Genomic DNA, 9,390 nt, shown 5'->3' with positions numbered 1-9,390 from the left:
CACGCAACACATGATTCATTAGCCTCATAAACGTACTAGGTGCATTTGACAAACCAAAAGGCATAACTAACCATTCATACAAACCATACTTTGTCTTAAATGCAATTTTCCATTCATCACCAGGTTTCATCCTAATCTGATGATATCCACTCATAAGATCATTTTTTGTAAAGTACCTGGCACCATGAAGCTCATCCAATATGTCATCTAGCCGAGGTATAGGATGCCTGTACTTCATTGTGATTTTGTTAACTGCTCTACAATCAACACACATTCGCCAAGTGCCATCCTTCTTTGGAACAAGCAGCACAGGAACAGCGCATGGACTTAAACTCTCTCTCACCAATCCCTTCTCCATAAGCTCGTCAATTTGCCTTTGCATTTCCTTTGTTTCCATTGGATTGCTTCGGTAAGCTGGTCTATTTGGAATGCTAGAACCAGGTATGAAATCTATCTGATGCTCAATCCCCCTCAACGGTGGCAATCCACTAGGTTGCTCATCTGGAAAGACATCACTGAATTCCTGCATCATAGACTTAAAACTAGAAGGCAAAGAAGAAAGGTTAATATCAGTGTCAACAAATAAAATCTCCTTATATCTTATAAGCAACATGGGCTACCCTAAAGATATAGCACTCTTAGCCTCTCTCGCTCTCGCATAAAATGTCTGTTTTGCCTTCCCCTCTTGCATCTTTTCTCTCACCAATGGGCCATTTATTGGTCTTGATTCTTTTCCAGTCTCTTTACTAAGAGACTCACACTTTTCTCTCATTTTTACCGCAGAACTCAAGCTCTCACTCTCCTTTGTAGCCAAGGCCGAAGCCTCCCTCTCCCTCTCCAGCATTTTTATTTGATCAGCATATACCTCTTGAGGTGATAAAGGAGCGAGTATAACCTTCTGTCCTTCATAAGTAAAGGAGTACTTGTTATTGAACCCATCATGTTGCACCTTTCTATCATATTGCCACGGCCTACCCAACAACATATGGCTTGCCTGCATAGGTACCACATCACACAAGATCTCATCCTTGTACCTACCAATAGAAAATGGTATAAGCACTTGGCGTATAACCCTAACCTCACCACAATCATTCAACCATTGCAATCTGTATGGGTTAGGGTGTTTAATAGAAGCCAAACCCAATTTCTCCACCATATACACACTAGCCACATTTGTGCAACTACCCCCATTAATAATGAGAGTACACACTTTTTCATTAACCAAACACCTAGTGTGAAATATGTTTTCCCGTTGTTCTAGGCTTTCTTCCCTAACCTGGATATTCAAAGCACGCCTAGCAACAAGCATCTCACCACGTTCAGCAAGCAACACATTATCAACAAACACATCCGAATCATCACAGTCATTATGAGCATTAATCAATTCAGTCATATTAGCATATATCTCATCATTACTATGATCAGAATCAGACACTACACCCCCATCAGCAGTTGCTATCTTAACTCTTTTATTAGGACATTGAGATGCAATATGTCCTTTTCCCAAACATTTAAAACATTTTATCTCTCTATTAGGGTTAGAAGAGTTAGTGGGGACCGAATCTTTGCCCCCTTGGATTGGGCTTTTTTAATCTTTCTTTTCTCCACTTCTATAGCCTGGAAATCCACCACCACTATTTGAGGACTTGTATGTGAGTTTAAGATTATTTCTGCCCTTGTGTCGCCTTTCTATTTTCATTGCTTTATCTACCATATCCTCCATGGTATTGTATTGGTACATGTCAAGTTCTTCAGCAATGTAGCGGTTAAGACCACCTAGAAATCTGGACATCAACATTTGCTCATCCTCCTCAATATGAGCCCTAGCCATCATCATCTCCATCTCCTTGTGGTATTCTTCCACACTTTTTCCTCCTTGCACCAGTCTTGCCAACCTGTTGTACAAATCCCTATAATAGTGCGAAGGAATAAATCTTTGGCGCATCAACTCTTTCAAGTAGTCCCATGGTGGAACTGCCCTTAAGCCCTTATTCCTCCTAGTGGATTTCAATTGATCCCACCAGAAAGAGGCATAACCCGTGAACTCAACGGTGGCGATATGAGACTTCTTCTCGGTATAATTATGACACTCAAATATTTGCTCAGTTTTTCTCTCCCATTCAATGTATTCTTCAGCATTGTTATTCCCTTTAAATTCAGGAACTTTCATCTTTATGGAGCTCTATTACCATCAATTGTGTTGGTTTGGTATGTCTCGGTGTCATCATCATTTCTGCCAAGTCTAGTATCTCCACCTCTATTCCACCCTACGCCAGCTCTATTACCTCCATGAACTTCTCCTCTCCCCCTTCCTTGTCCGACAATATCTTCTGTATCATCAACTTCACCTCGAACATGAGGTTCTCGGACTTGTGGTCTATCAGGGTTAAGAATTCGATGGGCCATTCTTATAGAAGTGGAAGCCTGTGAGACTTTCAAACTCTCCATACTTACGGTCATCCTCTCAAGAGCCCTACTGAGCCTTTGTAACTCACCACTGACTGATTTCTTAAAGATCTCATAATCGTTACCCATGTCCGATTCACTTTCACCGGTACTATCCACCACATTCTTGTAACGACCCGAAAATCGGACCGCTACCGGCGCTGGATCCAGGTCGGCTTAAGGCCGCCGGGACCCGTAGCAAGCCTAACATACATCCTGTGAACCTGTTTAATCCCATACATGATCATCAACATACATAAAAGTATAAAACTTTTCCTTTCATCTGAACACCAAACTCAACCTGTGCATGCACTATACATAACATAATCATAAACATCGACCCCTCTGTGGGATCTCATCAGTACCCCTAAGGGTGGCATAACCTGCATTGAGTCGGTTTACATAAACATCATAAAAGATCTAGGATCATGTATTAAAAGGGATACCTTACACATAAGTCAAGCACAACCTCTAATCCTCAATATCATTACATTACACAACTATTCATAACTTTACATCATTTTACAATTTATCATGTCCACATTCTATCTATTGCATACATATGACTTCATTACTCTTGCTGACCTTCTGGTCTACCCTGTACCTGCAAACCTGGGGGATTAGGGAGAGGGGTGAGCTACTAGAGCCCGGTGAGCAGAATAAAAAAACATTTAAAACACATGATAACATGGAAAGCATCACATCACAGCTAATCACATCAAGGATGAAGTTGTCACCAGTAGTCCTCTACATAGTCCAACTGTGCCAGAACGTAGAATGGGTCCTGGTCTTTCTCTTACGTGCCATAACATAACATTTCAATGTGCCAGAACGTAGAATGGGTCCTGGTCTTTCTCTTACATAGTGCCAGCGAACGTAGAATGGGTCCCACTGATCTTACATTCCGTACCGTACATATCACATCGTCACATCATAGATCGAGGGCTATGGATCATTCAACGTTCATCCACAACAACAACAGTGGAATATGCAATGCAACATATTCGTGAGTTCTAATGCAACAACCTAGTATATCTCATGGCATTAATGATGCGTGAATCATGCTGAAATGTCCATTTATTTGCCTTAAAAACGTAATAAGTATTCCACTCACCTCTGGATAGCTCTGACTAGACACTGAAGCAGCTGACTCACTGCTGGGGTCCTCGGTTCCTCTGGTCCGAACCTACACAGGTGGACTCAAATGAGAGACCAAACATACATGAACATAACTCTAAACTACTCCCCAAAAACCCCCTAGAACATTATGAAAAAATCATAGAAAAACATGCAAAGGAAGGCTGGACAGGGCACTTTCGGCGGCAGGTTCGGCGGCTGAAAGTCCCTCGAGAGCCGAAAGTCAGGCAGATTCGGCGGCACCTTCAGCGGCCGAAAGTCCCAGACAGAGACGAAACTCATGCATGTTCGGCGGCACTTTCGGAGGCCGAAACTGCCCTCCAGAGACGAAAGTCCTCTTTCGGGTGCAGGGTTCGGCAGCCGAAAGGCGTGCCTCTCAGGCAGGTTCGGCGGCCGAAAGTCCTTCGGCTGCCGAACCTGGTTTCTGCTAAAAGGGCAGAAACTCGGCTCTTCATGCACAATAGCCTCCCAAACCTTTCAAACATGCATACAACTCATCCAAAACATGCATAGATACATACATCAGCTCCTAGGGGCTTTAAACTATCATAAACCCCATCTACAACACATCAACACTGATACAGATCCATTAGGGCAAGCTTCAACTCATATGGGAGCAAACTTATGTCATTCAAATGGATCTAAAAGGATTTCAAAATCATATTCATATGATCCATATATATTTGGGGCAAGCTTCAACTCATATGGGACAGATTTGGTGCAACACTTGCAATCATAGGCTTAGGGAGCCTAATCAAACCAATGGGCTAAAACTACACAAAGGGAAGCCTAAAGTGAAGATCAAGGCTTTTGTGAAGATTCAGCTTTGTTATGATGGGCTTGCTATATTTTTATTATTTGAACACTTATTTTATTTTAGCTTTGTTTGGGCTTGTATTCTGGCCATATTTTATCTTTTAAGTTTTAGAGTGTTGGGCCATATTTTGGGCTTATGTTTTAATACTTGTGTTATTTTAGTGTGTGATTGGGCTTGGGCCTTATGTGTTTAACTCAGGCCCAAGAAGAGTGTCTTAGGGTTTTATTCATTTTTCTCCTTACTATATAAGGATAAGAAACAATTGTAAGAGGTAGCTTTTAATCAAACTTTTCAGAATGTCTTTCATGCCTTTGGCGTGTATTGCTTTGAGTGAGAGTGAGGATTTGCTTTCATCAATTGCACCAGGAATCTTGGCTAACTTATCAACTATTCGTTGTGGCGTTTGTCGGATTCTCATCTAAATCCTTCGATCATTGGTGATAAAAACAAATAAAACCCTTAACACTCTTCTTGGGTCTGACTTAAACACCTAAGGCCCAAGCCCAATCACACACTAAAATAACACATAAGTATTAAAATATAAGCCCACAACATGGCCCAACACTCTAAAACTTAAAAGATAAAATATGGCCAGAATACAAGCCCAAACAAAACTAAAATAAAACAAGTGTTTAAATAATAAAACTAGCAAACCCATCATAACAAAGTTGAATCTTCACAAAAGCCTTACTTGATCTTCACTTTAGGCTTTCCTTTATGTAGTTTTAGCCCATAGGTTTGATTAGGCTCCCTCAGCCTATGATTGCAAGTGTTGCACCAAATCTGTCCCATATGAGTTAAAGCACGCCCCAAATATATATGGATTATATGAATATGATTTTGAACTACTCTTGGATCCATTGGAATGATATAAGTTTGTTCCACACCATTGTTAGAAATTTGTCCTATTGGATCCGTATCAATTGGTGTTTCAACTTCTCTAAGTTTGGGGTGCCATAGGAGGTGGGTTTATCAGATCTTTGGATTCCGTATCTACTTGTGCATGTGGGTTTGAGGCTTGTGCCATAGGGTTCCACGTCAGTTGGTATCAGAGCCAAAGTGAGGTAAATTCTTATTTATCTTAGGATCTAGGGTTTTTGAGTTTTCATTTTCTTCCTTGTTGTTTTCGGTGAAAGCTTGTGTGTCCATGGCTGCACCTTCTTGATTATTAATCATAAAAAAAAAACAAATTCTAAATCCAAAAAAAAAAAATCGCCTTTTGATGTAAGCACGACCAACAACACCAAAAATGATGAGCTAGCATTGCCTCAAGGACCAATTACAAGGCTGAGATCCAAGAGGTTGAAGGAAGCACTTCAAGGATTCATGAAGGAATATGTTGAAGCTTTGCAAGTTCATTTTGAAGTTGAAGAACAATCTGGCCATTCCAAGTCAATTAGGCCAAATGTGTACTTATTGGCTCTTCAAAATTTTGTATTTGCATTAACAGATTCTCCATCACTAATTCAGTAGTTGGTAGTTATTTAGCAGTTGATAGTTAACCAGTAGTGGGTAGTTATCCAGTAGTGCATAGTAGCATAGATCATGGGTCCATGCATAATAGTGAGAAGTGGCAAAAATCATGGGTCTTTATTTAGGTTATATAAAGCATCTTTTTTTCCATATTGTACAATTGCTTTACGCAATTTTTCTTTGAGAGTTTAAGAGAGATCTTGGTTCTTGACACTGCATCACGAATAAGGTTTGATACTAACTTTTATGATTCTTATTCTTGCTGTTCTTAAAATCAATCAGTTATAAGTGTAGTTAATTGCATGTTAATTAAGGGTGCTTTAGATTGGGGAATTATTTTCTGAACTAAGTTTTTTTTACTAGGGTATGTGTCGTTTCAGTCTCTAATAGGCTGGGGTTCCGCATCTCTATATTGTAATTACACCTTCCTACAATAGGATTAGGGCTATAAAAACACCCTTAAGGTAACAGCCTCAATGAGCCAATTAATAAAAGATGATGTTATAAACAATATTTTGGTTATTCTCCATTATTTAGCAACTTATCAAGGTTTAACCTTGTGGCGTTCTAATATGGATCTCCTCCATCTTTAGTTAACTTATCAAGAATTTCTTGTGGTGTTCTCGAAGATAAAATTGCATGATCATCTATGTTTCTAATCACATTGGTTTGTTAGGGGTGTGGTAGAGCAACCTTCACTTGATTATCCATGTTTCTAATTGCATTGGTTGGTTAGGGGTGTGGTAGAGCAACCTTCGCTCCATTATCTATTTTTCTAATCACATTCGTTGGTTAGGGGTGTAGTAAAGCAACCTTCTGGAAGATATCTTTGTCTTGTTGTTTGTCAAGTTGTGTGACGGGGTTTTTGATAACATGTTGGTCCTGGGTTCCGCATCACTTACCCCACAATACTTTCCAAACATATGGGCCAAAATTGCACAAAGGGAAGCCTAAAGTGAATATCAAGAAAGGCCATTGTGAAGATTCAGCTTTGTCATGGATCTTTATTTAAGTTATATAAAGCATATCTTTTTCCATATTCTAAACAGATTATCAATTATTCAATATAATTACTTTATGCCATTATGAATAAGGTTTGATACTAACTTGTATGATTCTTATTCTTGCTGCTCTTAAAATCAATCAGTTATAAGTGTTCTTAATTGCATGTTAATTAAGGGTGCTTTAGATTGGGGAATTATTTTCTGAACTAAGTTCCTTTACCCTATAGTGGGTAGTCATTTAGTAGTTGGTAGTTAACCAGTAGTGGGTAGTTATTTGGTAGTGGGTAGTTAAACAGTAGTGGGTGGTTACCTAGTAGTGGATAGTGGCATAGATCATGGGTCCATGCATAGTTGTGGGTAGTGGCAAAGATCATGGGTCCATGTATAGTAGTGGGAAGTGGCAAAGATCATGGGTCTTAATTTAGGCTATATAAAGCATCCATTTTTCTATTGTAGACACAGATTATCAATTATTCAATACAATTGCTTTATGCGATTCTTCTTTGAGAGTTTAAGAGAGATCTTGGTTCTTGACATTGCATCACGAATAAGGTTTGATACTAACTTGTATGTTTCTTATTCTTGCTGCTCTTGAAATCAATCCATTATAAGTGTTCTTAATTGCATGTTAATTAAGGGTGCTTTAGATTGGGGAATTATTTTCTGAATTAAGTTCTTTTTACTAGGGTATGTGTCGTTTCAGTCTCTAATAGGCTGGGGTTCCGCATCACCTTTGCCTTATTTACGTTGATCTGGCCGAAATTGTGATATGCTTCCTTTTTCATCTATATTGCCTTACCTATCTCAATTAATTGCAGTAATTTATGGGAATCAATTTGAATTTTGAATTTTGTCGAATCCAGATTAGGAGATAAAAGAAATTCTGCCTAATTCCTAAAGTGCACATTTAAGGCAATTGCATCTAAATTGATTTGATGTCAAATCCTGCTTTTAACGCCAGAATTTTCGTCCATGTTTCTGATCTGAGAGAAATTTGCATTTTTCTTTTCTGATTCTATTTGTGGGGTTTTGATACTTTCCTTTTTGGGTAGATTTAAGTAGATCCATATTTAATTTGCGTTGAAGTGAATTAAATGCAATATTTTTTGTCCAGGTTCGTTTTTATTTGATTTCTAAGTTTCTTTTTTGGTTTAAAGTTGCTTTTGCTTCCTTTACATTGCTGGTGTATTGTTTGCTTGTGTCTATACTCTAGGTGATATTTTTCAAGTAGCACAAAACCTAGTTCATGTGTTACTTTCCAAATTGTCAGTGTCTTCTTTCTAGTTTTTGCGCGCTTTCCTCTTTGTTTAGGATTTCTTCTTTGTTTCATTAAACGCATCTTGTGGTTGGTTGGTTGACCTTAGTTTCTGAAGTGCAATTGAAGAATCAGCAAAAGAATGGTAAGAGTGCAAACACTTGAGTATTTCTTTAACACAATATTTGCTAGTTCTTTTTGTTCTTTGTTGATTTAAGGTAGGATGAGTAAAGACAAGAATGTGGTGGATCGTACTGATGGAAGTGAATCAAATATGGGTAACGATTATAAGCTCTTTAAGAAATCGGTCAGTGGTGAGTTACAAAGGCTCAATAAGACTCTTGAGAGGTTGACTGAAACTATGGAGAGTTTGAATGTCTCACAAGCTTCCACTTCTACAAGAATACCTCAAAAAACTCCTAATTGCAATAATAACTGTGATGATTCGGATGTGTTGGTTAATAATGTGTTGCTTGCTGCACATTATGAGATGTTTGTTGTTAGGCGTGCTCTGAATATGCAGGTTAAGAAAGAAAGCCTAGAGCAATGGGAAAACATATTTCACACTAGGTGTTTGGTTAATGGAAAAGTCTGTACTCTCATTATTGATGGAGGTAGTTGCACAAATGTGGCTAGTGTGTATATGGTGGAGAAATTGGGCTTGGCTTCTATTGAACACCATAAGCCATACAGATTGCAATGGTTGAATGATTGTGGTGAGGTTAGGGTTACACGCCAGGTGGTTATACCATTTTCTATTGGTAGGTACAAGGATGAGATATTGTGTGATGTGGTACCTATGCAGGCAAGCCATATGCTGTTGGGTAGGCCGTGGCAACATGATAGAAAGGTGCAACATGATGGGTTCAATAACAAGTACTCCTTCACTCATGAAGGACAGAAGGTTATACTCGCTCCTTTATCACCTCAAGAGGTATATGTTGATCAAATAAAGATGCTGGAGAGGGAGAGGGAGGCTTCGGCCTTGGCCACAAAGGGGAGTGAGAGCTTGAATTTTGTGGAAAAGATGAGAGAAAAGAGAGAGTTTGAGGGTAAAGAGGCTGGAAAAGAATCAAGACTAGTTCAAGGAGGGAAGGTGGAGAAAGAAAAGGAGAAAGAAGATGCTAAAGTTTCAATCTCAACTTCCATAGAGATTGAAATTGAAGAGGAAGTTGTAATGCATGAATCTAATGTAGTTGTTGTTGAGAATTCCATCAATGAACTTATAGAAGAGGTTGTGAATGATGAGGGACATGGGG

This window comes from Manihot esculenta, chromosome 6, assembly GCF_001659605.2.
Source record: "Manihot esculenta cultivar AM560-2 chromosome 6, M.esculenta_v8, whole genome shotgun sequence".
In the NCBI taxonomy this organism is placed as follows: domain Eukaryota; kingdom Viridiplantae; phylum Streptophyta; class Magnoliopsida; order Malpighiales; family Euphorbiaceae; genus Manihot; species Manihot esculenta.
This window is presented reverse-complemented; position numbering follows the sequence as displayed.